Source organism: Euprymna scolopes, chromosome 18 (genome assembly GCF_053919585.1).
Source record: "Euprymna scolopes isolate OS-2025 chromosome 18, ASM5391958v1, whole genome shotgun sequence".
Taxonomy (NCBI): domain Eukaryota; kingdom Metazoa; phylum Mollusca; class Cephalopoda; order Sepiida; family Sepiolidae; genus Euprymna; species Euprymna scolopes.
This window is the reverse complement of record NC_136499.1, coordinates 30,747,149-30,760,564: the sequence shown is the minus strand read 5'-3', so window position 1 is coordinate 30,760,564 and position 13,416 is coordinate 30,747,149. Positions and strand designations below refer to the sequence as shown.

The 13,416-nt window shown below is 32.2% G+C and overlaps 1 protein-coding gene and 1 long non-coding RNA gene across 6 annotated transcripts in view; one reads left to right on the top strand and one right to left on the bottom strand.

The window, feature by feature from the left end:
• Window positions 1-13,416, bottom strand: part of LOC145297558 (uncharacterized) — a 653,359-nt gene that overhangs the window by 414,210 nt on the left and 225,733 nt on the right. Inside the window, exon 1 of one of the 5 annotated variants that reach the window (XM_080143567.1) lies at window positions 11,945-12,225. The exons of the other annotated variants lie outside the window; for them this stretch is intronic. The gene's annotated coding sequence lies outside the window, so the exon portion shown is untranslated. Of the gene's footprint in view, window positions 1-11,944; window positions 12,226-13,416 lie in introns of those variants that run through there. 5 annotated transcript variants of the gene reach the window in all.
• LOC145297560 (uncharacterized) overlaps window positions 12,313-13,416 on the top strand; it is a 46,904-nt gene continuing 45,800 nt past the window's right edge. Inside the window, exon 1 of the long non-coding RNA XR_013870269.1 lies at window positions 12,313-12,515. This is a non-coding gene — a long non-coding RNA (uncharacterized LOC145297560). The remainder of the gene's footprint in view (window positions 12,516-13,416) is intronic.

The window sequence follows — 13,416 nt, the reverse complement described above, 5'->3', positions numbered from 1 at the left end:
GCCTGCCTGCCTGCCTACTACCACTTTTTTTTTTTTTTTTTTTTTTTTTTTTTTTTTGCTCAACATACACCTCCAAACGCCAGGCACCCAGGCTAGTCTATTATATAAAGGACAGTTGTCTGATTGAAATATATAAATTGTTTTTCTTATTAATTATATTTTTGCTGGAAAGTGTTGGATAAACTCTGAATAAAAATCTGTTTCAGGATATGGAGAGATAAAGAAATAAGTTTCCAAAGAAATATGTTAAGTACACTGTTTGACTACTTTTTTATTGTTTCTCGCTCTAGTCAATCGTCTGAAACAAGGAACTCTGGTGCGATATAAAACTTCGAACTCAGTGAATACTGACTATGCACACAATACTCGAGATAGAGTAGATATATTCTAACAATTTTATTCTTAGCAAGTCTTTAGCTGAATCAAACTGTACTCAATACCCTAGATAGAAAATGTGCGTTATTACTTAGGGATACAGAGACGGCTGAACAGAGCAGAATAGATAGACATTTTAATATAAAGAGGTTACACACATACTTTCACTTATATACGCCTCTGAGCAACACCATGTAGCCATGCTAGTCTATTATATAATAACTAGCAGGGCTACCCGGCGTTGCTCGGGACCGTATAAACAATGAAAAAACAAAAGCAGATATTGAACATATGTTCTATTCTTAGGGGAGAGGAATCTTTCATCTCAAGTTTTAGCGTTACAAACAAACATTTGTCTTTTATATATATTGATAATGACAGGTTTTTTGGGGGCCCCCCTCGAAGATAACTGATCAGTTGACCAACTTCTAGTGGTCCGTTTGACGTGAAATTTCGATATTTGTCACCCGGGTGATGGGGCTTCGATATGATACCAAATTTGTCAAGTTTGGTTCCGTCTTTCAAAAGTTTTAGCGTTACAAACAAACATACATACACACAGACGTTTGGCTTTTATATATATAGAAGAAGGGAAATTGTATGTATGTTTGTATTAGCAGCTAAAAGTCCAAAACTACTAATCAAAGATCCACAAAGTTGATATTTTCTTGATCGGCGTTGTTCTGGATGTATGTCTAAAAAATAAAACAAAATTAACAGTTTATTGTCTGTAACTAGACCAGGCCAGTAGGTGGGGGAGTTTCAGCTATTTTCAATGTTATCTATTATATATAGGAAAGATGAAAAGGGGGTGAGGAAGATGGATGTGGGGAAAATAGGGAAGAAAGAACAAGAGAGATTAAAAGAGGTAGAAAGATAGAAGTTTTAATAAAAAAGATGTCACACACCTTTTCTATTTTGTTTCTTTATGGCCACTGGCAATGCCGGATAGCTTTGCTAGTTAAATAACTAGTGTTGGGACGATTCCTAAATTTTTTCCAATTCCAGGAAAGTGTTGATTAACGATTCCAATACCAAGTAGGATTCCGATTCCCGTGGAATTGTTGTTTTGAAATGTACCATTATATAATCGAAAGTTTTTGTGTAGCGAAAATATTTGGTACAGCAAAAAAGTGGAAATACGATTAAGGGAATTTTGAAAACGATTTGATTTTTTTCGTAAAATTTCTTTTATTGAAGATAAAAGTCAAAACAAATATTTTAACCATGAATTAAACATGCACCATGAAATTAATGACAATCAATTTCAGGAGTTATTTCATAAATTAAAAAACAAAGAAAACGGGCAGACATATACGAATGCTACCCCTGTCGCGAAATACGCATCGGCTCCGATGTTGTACGTTGTTCGACTGGGGGAGAAGTTATTTTTACAAAGAAAGAATTTTTGTGCGTGTGACCTAGTCTTTTTTTTTTTTTTTTTTTTTTTTAATTTATTTATTTTGGCTTGAAATTTGCGCATGATTTTTGTTATGATTTTATCTGTTTTTTTTTTTTCGTTTTTTTTTTTAGATGGATATTTTTTTTTTTTTTTTTGCCGGAGTTTATATAATTATTAACAGGAAAATTGGTGAAAGTCAAAATGGAATCCGCGCTATTTTTAATTATTTCCAAGTTTAATTATGTTGATGGGACTATACACAATTCACAAAATTTTGTGGATCTGCTTACTGGTGTTTGTACCAACAATATTGAAGCCTACTGGTCTCGTATTAAAAGAAGACTGAAATACATATCAGGATCAGTAGGAAAAATTTCAAAACTCATTAAGATAAATAAACATTACCTTTAAAGTAGTTAATAAAATTCTTGTATATCTTAAATATGTTATGAAAAGTTCTTGTATATCTTTTAAATATGTTATGAAAAGTTCTATGACGTTTTCATCAAATTTTTGATGGCATTAATATCACTTCAAACAAACAGTTCAACTTAAAACTATAAGAGAATCATAATGAAAGAGTAGTAAATCTAAGGTATTTTTAACAATGCGATTCCGATTCCGATACCCCCCCAAAATACACGATTCTTACGATTAATGATTCCGATTAATCGTCCCACCACTAAAAATAACCAAGACAAAATAGTTAGAACCACCTTACTGGATTGGGTATCCAGTCAATGAAAATCTTGCCCCAATGAAGTAATTTTCAAAAATCACTTAAGGCTATATAATTTAAAGACATGACCACAGATGATTTGTTTGAGTCAATTTCTAAACATACCAACCATGTAAATGAAATGGACGTTAAACGGAGTTCAATTGGTTCATTCAATTCACTTACGAATATTACACATAGCTACAATTATGCAAAGTAGTATTCCTACAGGAAAATAACTCCACTACCTTGTGGATACTCTGGGAAAAGCAAAGGTTAAGGGAGTAAACCCTGACAAAAATCCGGTTTGGAATCCTTATAGGCATATAGTCAAACAGAAACACTGTAGTGTAACCTCTTTCTAGCATATGAATAACCATCTTCCCGATCAACTCCCCACCTATGTTGTTCCCGGTAAATATAGGCCCTATCAGTTTTCTTGAGTTATAATATGCCTTGTTCAAATTAAAAGTTTTAAAAGAAAATGCAGCGATCTGTTCTGTCCTCAATCAGATGAGGAGAGATCCTTCCAAACTAAAGACATTTTATTTTTGTCCTAATCCACAATGTCGTAATTTTTAGTAAACTTAATATGGTTTTCAGTAAAAAAATTTTTTTAATGTGTTCTACGAGATCAACTGACGAAATCCATTTCATAAATTTATTATCACGTATACATAAGTTTTTAATTTTCCACGATGCATGCAGATATTGAAAACAAAATAAACAAATAACAGTGCTTACTTACACTTCAGCAAAAAAAGAAAAATGTGTATGAAATGAAAATGTCATTCCAAAAATCACATAAATTAATCATTTTTTTAAATTAAAAAAAAAAACAAAAAAACTTGATCAATTTACGTGATCATGAAAAAAAAAAAAAAAAATGAAAATCAAATTTTATGTTTTTTTAACGATTAAAGAGTTTTAATTATTTTGAATACAAACAAACCTGTGACCTTGAATTTAAAACAATATAGTCGCTCCCGGCATCCTCTTCGTTTTCTGATAGAATTTAAATGTCTTAATTAAAAAAACAAGAAAACTACTTAATCAAGTTAAGTAATTTTTGGAATATGACATCTTCCTTCCGTGAAGATTAGGCACATCATAAAAAAATCCCTTTTTCTTTGAACTAAGTATAATTCTATATAAGCACCCAAAAAACTACCAGACAATAAAATTTAAGGTTTTTTTTTATCAACTTATATAATTTTAGAGTAGAAACTGATTGTAAGACTGATTATCTCTGAATATGTTATCGTTGTTTTCACTTAGCCAAGCATGAGTAAACGAAAGTTATCGGTCGATTTTTATTTTGGAGATAATCGCTAATTAATGCTTAAGAGTTAAAAATAAATAAATAAAATAAAAACTTATCCTACAAAAAATCTTAAGTTCAAAGAGGAGCAGTAAGACTTAGGGTTAGTAGCAAGTCTTTATTTTTTATGAAATGAACACTATATATATTCTGTGTTATTGGATTTTTACTATGTCGAAACGACGAAATCTTATATCGAAGGAAAAAATAAATTAAAATAAAAGTTTCAGAACTCTAAAATTATGCAGATCGATAAAAAAAATATTTTTCTTGCGTTTGGTACAAGTTATATATTTTGTTTGCTTTCGAACTATACTGCATAAACGACAATTTTTATACATTTTTAACTAGCAAAAAAAGCGAAATCATAAAATTCAAGAACATTATTAGTATTAGCAATCGTAGTATATTAAAATATATGTTTAAAGAATAAGAAAGTCAAAGTCATTATTTATTTGCGCGAGAAAATACTTTTTTTAATGTGTGTTTGTAGGAAATATATTCAGTTCTTTCTGAAAAGGTACACTCTGGAAGTGAAAAAAAAAAAAAAAAATGGTTAACCTGTACGAATAGGGTCCCGACGTCCCGTCTTGTTCTGAGTTGGGGGGGGGGGTAGTCTGACGTGAGCGGTGTCGAAGCGAAAAATTACCCCTTCAATAAAGTGCCGAGTTGTTAACTTAAGGGAAAAAAAAAAAAAAAAAAAAAACAGTTCAAATAATTAGATTTTTTTTTTTTTCACAGTTCAAATAATTAGAAGTAAAAAAATAAATAAATAAACAGTTCAAATAATTAGTATTTTTTACCCCCTTATAAATTCCACAAATAATTAGAAATTTTGGTATACCGAATTTTTTTTAATTCAACAGTTCAAATAATTAGAATTTAGAAACAATAAAAACTTCTGTCGTCATATGCGCTCTCGGTTGTATTTTCTTTTCGTTACGACACTGACTTTCATCTATCTTCACAATTATTCCGAGGCCCCTTAATTTTGTTGGGGTTGCCAATAATTTCTTCATGTGAAGGTCACTTCCAAACAATAATTTTTGTTCCTTTTTACTTCTGTCATTTGTCTGACAAATGACGTACATAGGTCCTTCTTTTCGTAAGATGTTATTTTCTCATAAGAAAATTTTCGCCTCATTGTAACAACTCCAGAATTTGCTCATGCTTGTCAAATCCATGTTGAGGGGGGTTTTAGGGTTAGGGTAATTTTCTACCTCGACACCGCTTACTTCAGACGGCTTTTCCCGGAACTCGGGACGTCAGGACCCTATCCGTACAGGTTAACCAAAATAAATATTGACCCAATCCAGAAGAATTTCTCCTCCTGAGTGAAGACAGAACAGGTACTACACTTTGTTTCTATAGCTCTCGCATACGAAGAAAAAGGAGAAAGTCATGTAAAAACTTTTTCGTCAGTTATTGGGCAATCGACAAGGGAGGTTACTCTCGTCTCTTAAAAAGAAATAGCTTTCATAAACGATTACTCAAGTAGATGATCTAAGGGAAACTAACACACACATACACACACACACACACGCGCACACACCGTTTACATTTGTTCATCCACCAAGCAAGGCATTAACACACACTATACTGCTCGTGTCTTGTAAAAGGAACACTAGTACATTATATTAACAGATAAAAATACAGAAAAGTTTATAAAAGCTAAACAGTATCAATGTTAGAAACAGACAAAACTTTTCGACATGTCCAATTTTAATAAAATCAAGAAATTTTAGAATACATTGTGATGTCATAATAGACACTAATTTACCTCATCAATTCTCTTCCCACATCATTCTGATTGTTTATTACATGCCACGTGCACAGAGACAAGAAAATAACGAATAAAATTCTCCAAGTATATAAGTAGATTTAAGATGGAAGAAACTGTGGTAAAGACCGATCGAATGGCTGTACCAAGGGTGGGTGGATACCCTACAACCTAAGATCATCTTTTATGGACAATTTTATTCATATTAAAACACACAATCGGTCAACTTAAATGTAAATAAAGACAAAAGCATCCAAAGTCTAAAGTAACAAAATATTAGCTTCGAAGGAGAGTGTTCAAATTGAGTTTATTGAGGAAAAAAAATATTTATGGGGTTTGTATTACTGTACACATAGATTCGAAAAAGTTGTCAAAAAACAAATATATAACAAATAAATATTATCAAAGGCAAGATAAGTTACTTTTCTACCAAACTGGATACATTTTTTTGTTTTTATTCAATGTAACATGTTTATTCAGCTCTAAAAACATGCAGTGTTTACCGATGTATTGAAAAATTCAAAATGGCGTCCGACACTCTCTTTAACATGGTAAGTTTGGGAAAAGGTGTTATAAATAATAAACTAGACAAAATACTATTTAAAAAAAACGAATATATATCAACTTGTGTCACAGTAACATATAATGAGCGAATTTCTTACAGTATTTTGTCTATTTTATTATTTATAACATCTTTTCCTGCACTTGCCGTGTTAAAGACAGTGTCGGGCGCCATTTTGAATTTTCCAATACATCGGTAAACACTGTATGCTTTTCGAGCTGAATAAACACGTTACATTGAATAAAAACACAAAAAAATATCCAGTTAGGTAGAAAAGTAACTTATCTTGCCTTTGATAACATTTGTTATATATTTGTTTTTTGATAACTTTTTCGAATCTGTGTGTACAGTAATACAAACCCAATTTACGAAATGCTTATAAAATGTACTTTTTTTTTTTTTTTTTTTTTTTACAATTTATTTATGACTAGCCTGGATGCTCGGCGTTGCCCGGGTGTTTGATGGTATGTGTTGAGCAAAAAAAAAAAAAACAACAACAACAAATGGTTGTAGGAAGGCAGCCCGAATCCGTATCGCGAAGGAAGCAAAGGACGTGAAAAAAAAAAAAAAAAAACCTGCCGTCTTTGCTGTTGCGCCCATCGTCAAACTGGAAGTGAGGGAACGACTTTCGAAAATATCGGCGAAAAAAGCGAGCCCTCCCTGTAGAGAAGTGGCCAGTTGAGGGTGAAGGAATTAATGTTTTTAGACAATTTTTTCGATATTTGTCGTTCGAAGGGTCGAACCTCAAAATTATACCGATCTCGTGAAAATCCGTCGCCTCTGTCGAAAGTTTTTGCGAGATATACATACATACATACATTTAAACAGAGAGGTGATATTTATATTATTATTAATTATTATTATTTATTTCAGATTTCTTCCTTTTTTTGTGGGGGGTGGGGGTAAGTCGATGAGTGTATTTGGCTCTTACAGCGAGGGTGGACTTTTCGCTCGGGTTTTATATCTGCAGGCTCGGAAAAAAAAGTTAACTGTCCAATGTCCATATTATTTTAGGCGCGGAAACTATTGGTTAGAAATTAATTTTATAACTCATTTTCTTTAGGACCGGAAGAATACGCGGAGTATGGCAGCAGCGTATCCATGTTCCCAAACATTCTGCATTTGGTAGTCGACGAGTCAACATCCGGTTGGGAGTGTACTTTTTATTTACTCGTCTCCACAAACCTCAAGAAAACCGAGCATGACTAACCATGCTTCTGATCGCGTATGACCCCCCCCCCCTTGCACACTACGTGGGATAAACGCACACACAAAAAAAAAGACCAGAAGCATCTTTTAAAAATGATTATAAACAAAAGAAAATGTCAGTTGTGTCCATACTTCGCAATCTTGCTAAACATGTGTCTACAAATATGAACACGTGTTTAAACATGTATTTCTTTTTTGTTTTCAAATTGTTACACGTTAACATGTGCTTTGTTTTCAAACTGGTAAAAGTACACACAACGGCATGAGTTCAAATTTAGACAATCGAACAGAAAGTGGAATAAAAATGGAGGGTTTGTATTACTGTACACAGATTCGAAAAAGTTGTCAAACAAATATATAACAAATAAACGTTATCAAAGGCAAGATAAGTTACTTTTCTATCTAACTGGATAATTTTTTTAGTGTTTTCATTTAATGTAACATATTTATTTGGCTCGAAAAACAGTGTTTACCGATGTATTCGAAAATTGCAAATGGCGGGGGGGCACTGGGCAGTGAAGAGAAAAGGTCAATAAATAATATATTCAAATTTAAAACAAACAAAAAAAAATAGTGTTTTTTTTAGAAATTTACCTATAAAGTTCGAAGTTTAAAACCTTTTTTTTTAACCACTTTTTTTTTTTTTTTTAATGAAACCTTGGTCATTGCTCCTTTAATTAAAAAAAAAATTAGGGCTTGAATTACATTTTTTCGAGGAGTTATAAGCTTGGAAAGACGGGGTGGAATTATTCAATATTTTTCACGAAATTTTTGACACACCTAGCGGGGCACGGGGCAGTCTCTGATAAACACGGTAAGCTTGGGAAAATGAGTTAAAACTAACAAAAATATTGTTAGAAACTCGCTCAATATATGTTACTATGACATAGACTGGCATATATTCGGTGGGTTTTTCACAGTATTTTGTGTATTTTTTAGTTTTAACTCATTTTCCCAAGCTTATGTGTTTACCAGAGAGTGTCCCGGCCCCGCCATTTGCAATTTTCAAATACATCGGTAAACATTGTATGTATATCGAGCTGATAAACATGTTACATTAAATAAAAACACAAAAAAATAACCAGTTATGGAGAAAAATAACTTATCTTTCCTTTGATAACTTTTTCGGATCTATGTGTATAGTAATACAAACCTAAATGGATTTTTTTTATTATTTTAAATAAAATAACAGTTTAATAATGTCTGGGGGGGGGGATGTAAGTACGTTACCGCGCTATTTTTTTTTAAATAGTATTTTGAAGTTAAATTCAGTTTTTACGATATTTTTTGTTTATTAAATTGTTAGGTGGAAGTACAGAATAGTTGCAAAAATAACCTCCCCTGTCTATGTTAAGAATGGCTATCTAAATAACGCTATTATTTCCGCGCGGTAACAAAAGCCGAAGTACCTTTTCTTCTCTTTTTTTTTTTTTTTTTTGCTTTAATAATTTTATCATATGCAACCAAAATACAGACTTCATTACACGTGTTTGAGGATAGAATGTGCGTGCAAATCGGAGAGTGTAGAAGGAAGGTAACAACTTGGTGATTCATTCCCATTAGAAATGGTATATAATAAAACGTTTCCTTCATTTTAAGGTGTATAAAACACGTTTGTCACACGAACGTGGAAGACACGACAGGGGGATTACTTTAGATTTTTAAACAAAAGCAAAAACTCTGACCTTGAAATTGTTGAGTTAATTGAAGTACACTCGACAGTTCGACACAGTGTTTCATGGTAAACATGGTCCCTTAAATTAACATTAGGACTATTGTGAATTCGAGAGAGCACGTTAATGCAATATGCATTGATTGCAGGTGATTATTAAATGACTTACTGAATAGTTTTCCAACGAATGAAAAAAATATATATATATAAAAATTAAGTAAGTTTTTTTTATATAGTTCTAAAAGTTAAAAAAAACTTCGATTATATATATATATATATATATATAGTCTTGGAAGTTTTTTTTTTATTTTTTTTTTTTTATTTTAAACCTGGTGTGTGTTCCAGGTTTAAAATACCCAAAATTACAAATTTATATGAGCTTGCTGATAGTGCTCAATGAAAAGAGCAGGATTCTACACTGTTTTCATAAAATTAATGGCTTCAAGAAAGACAAGAGGTTTACTGTCGCCTGACGATGTCTTTTTAGACTGAAACACTGAAACAGTAGATTTTATTGTAGCGACCTATGGTTATTTTGTTTATCTAAATTGAATAATTGTGTGTGTGTGTGTGTGTGTGTGTGTGTATGCGCGCGCACGCGTGTAGTTTATTGCAAGTTCAGAAACAAATATATTGTTTGCTAAATAACACAAACACACAATTTTAATATACTGCAATAAACACCAAAACACATTATTAATAAGTATATAATATAAAGTAATAACGTGTTTGTCGTTTCTCTCTTTCTCTCTATGCGTGTAAATATATAAAGGAAAATCGGGTTTGTATTACTGTACACATAGATTCGAAAAAGTTGTCAAAAAACAAATATATAACAAATAAATGTTATCAAAGGCAAGATAAGTTACTTTTCTACCAAACTGGATATATTTTTTGTGTTTTTATTCAATGTAACATATTTATTCAGCTCGAAAAAACATACAGTGTTTACCGTCGGTAAACTTTACCGATGTATTCGAAAATTCAAGATGGCGTCTCACACCCTCTTTAACACCGTCAGTTTGGAAAAAGGTGTTAAAAGTAAAAAAAACTATACAAAATACTATTAAAAACCCGCCGAATATATGTCAACCTATGTCACGGTAACATATATTGAGCGAGTTTTTAACAGTATTATATCCGGTTTTTTTATTTATAACATCTTTTCCCAAACTTACCGTATTAAAAAGAGAATCAGACGCCATCTTGAATGTTCCAATACATCGGTAAACACTGTATGGTTTTCGAGCTGAATAAACATGTTACATTGAATAAAAACACGAAAAATATATCCAGTTTGGTAGAAAAGTAACTTGTCTTGCTTTTGATAACATTTATTTGTTATATATTTGTTTTTTGACAACTTTATCGAATCTATGTGTACAGTAATACAAACCCGGAAAATCTTAAAATTCTGATGTAGTGTGACAGATAAATAAAGGCAGTGAAGAAAAACATAATATTTTATTTACATCCCTAATTAAATGAAATAATCATAAGAAAAATAATAACTAAGTTACTTGTAGATGTCAAAAACCAAAGTTTGTTACGAATTTTATTTTGTTTTTTAATGACTGCACATTCGTGTAAGGATAAGATGAAAACTGAGATTCCTGTCATCCAGCTGTAGACATATGTCATTTTCATTAAATACCTCAAAGTTGCCATGTCATGGTCCTGTGGGGGGGGGGGGAATGGCTGATCCATCTGTTTATATACCGATTCTTTGAATGGGATGTCACTGGAGATGGTGTTTGCTATTCCCAATCCCTTTTCTCTTTCATTAAAAATTATGAGGAATAAAACACGACACGCCCAAATAATAATAACGTTGAAGAGAAAAAAGGGGGTCACCCACAAAATGTATAAAACTCTTGTCGGCGCTTCTACACTATTGGGACGAAATTGCGATTTCACATGAAAACAATGGTATCTGCGTATTCCTCGTATTTTTAAGATGACTAAATCCCAAAATTACGAAAATCGATAAGGTAGAAAATTATTTATTAAAGAAAAAAAATAAAATAAAATTTGATGGAAACGATCGTAAAACAAGTTCAAAGGGGAGGTTATCCGTTTCGATTTAAACAAGATGGCGGCAATTTTTCACCTGGTACCACGATTAAAGTTGTTTTTTTATTAATGTCAGTAACTCAGGTAATTCCGACTGCATAATTTGGAAGCTACCATTGTAACTTATTAGAATTGACAAAAAAAAATCAGTTGAACATTGTTTTTTATCTAAAAACTCCATTTATCGACTACAAAATCTCATTCCAATAGTGTAGAAGATTTTTATAGAATTACTCTCGTCTCTAATAGGTTTGTTTTTTTTGTTGAGAGTTTCGAGTACTTGAAAACGATGTTGGCTGTTGGCATTAGAAACTGTCATATATAAGAAAGTATAATCCGGTGCATTTAAATAACATTTTGAACCGTTATAAAGAAATAAGTAGTAAAAAAAAAAAAAAAGTACTTATGCAGAATACGGACCATGTTTTTTTTTCTTTGTTTGTTTTAGATATAATTTTTAAGTTACATTCAATTTTTACGGTATCTTGCTCTTGCTTATTAAAATGTTAAGTGAAAGTACAGAATAGTTTAAAAAATAAAGAAAGAATAACGTTATTATTCCAGCTCAGTCTGTATTCTGTACAAATACAAAAAAGAAAATTGTTTGAATTGTTTGAAGGCGGGAGTTGTTCTATAATAATAATAATAAAGAAAATAAGCTCCAAAATTCTACAAACTAGAAAGTTCGAAAAGGAGAATTCCGAGAAGGTCGGAGATTACATCGGTCGAAACAATAGTAAATCTGAAATTCAATACGTAAACAGATTATTTTTTAATTTTTTTTTTTTTTTTTTTTTTTTTTTTTGTGGAGTGAATTTTTCTTTCTTCTTACCTCCATGCTGGATCAAATTGTCTTTAAGAAAATGGTGAATAAATTTGATATATTCAACTAACACTGGGAAATCCGTGGAATAATAACAATAATAATAATTATTATTATATAGAAGAACGGGGAGAAAAAAGATGACTTTGATATATTAAACAAACAAAAGAGGAAAAAAATACTACTTCCTGGCTAGAACGTTTAACCGAATAGAAAGAAAAAAAAAGGCCGGTGTTAAACAACTCACTACAATTTGTCAACTGTTGCTTGAATCTAGCCACTTACAACTTGTCAGGACCCCCCCCCCCTCCTCCTCTCGGTTTCATACACTCCTAACACGAGTTCACTTTACTTGCGAGGGAGGAAGGAAGTGGTGGTAGAGTGAGTGTATGCGTTTGAAGGAGGAGGGTCCTGGCTCATCTTTGTGTACGTTGTATACATGAGGATTATGGATGGGTTTGGGTGTGCAAATGTTAGAGATGTCTGGCGGAGGGGATAGGTCAATGGATGAATGGATAAAGTACTCTGGGGTAAGAATCGGCAAATTTGTCGATTAGGTAGAAATGATCAGGACAAAACGGTGAGTATTTAAATGTCTGTTTATATCTAACGGGACAAGAATTTCAAAATGTTTTAAGTTCTACTTCAAAATGTCTGATATTCTACCTGGGTCTTATCCAGTTTACGACCCATACTCCGGTAACTATGCGTCGGCGAAGACTGCCAGACGATTATTTCAAAACGCGGCGTTCCTGAGGAACGCCGTTCCTCGTCCCTTTCTCGTGTGCTTTCTGTTTAGAAAGCCATTCTTAGCCAAGAAGAAGGAGCGACTCATGCATGTTGAAAGTTATTTACACTTTACATTTTTTTTTTTCTTTTATGATTCCATGCGTTTCACATTTTCGTTAACTTGTCTCCTGACAGCCGATTGACTAATTGCTTCGGCATCTTCCGGCTGCTTACAAAACTTGCCCGAAGATGCAGATGCAAAGTTGCCGGAAATTGGGTTGCAAACTGGATAAGTTATACTATCCTTATAATAATAACATGCTAGGGCATTTCACGATTGTATTATTTCACATACATTATAAAAAAAAAAAAAAAAAATGATTAATCTGATGTCGCTAAGGTAAATAACCCCGACTTAACCTATTTTTACATGAATTGTGTGCAAATAAAATTACATCGTCTTGTTGACTAAAACAGTGTAATCTTCTCCTCTTCTCCTATCCTCCTCTTCTTCTTCTTCTATATAATATTTTGACTGCAAAAATTCCCCTCTAGACCAAAGTATCGTAGGTTTGCAATAACAGATGGCACATACTAATTCATTAAGATAGTGGCTAATAGCCTAGATCTATGTAATTTTTTAACACAATTATAGACACAGTCATTATAATAAAATGCTACATTGCATCCTGGGAGCAACACCATCACAATCGCATCATCTATAAAGGAAGGAGTCCTTATTTTTCTCTATA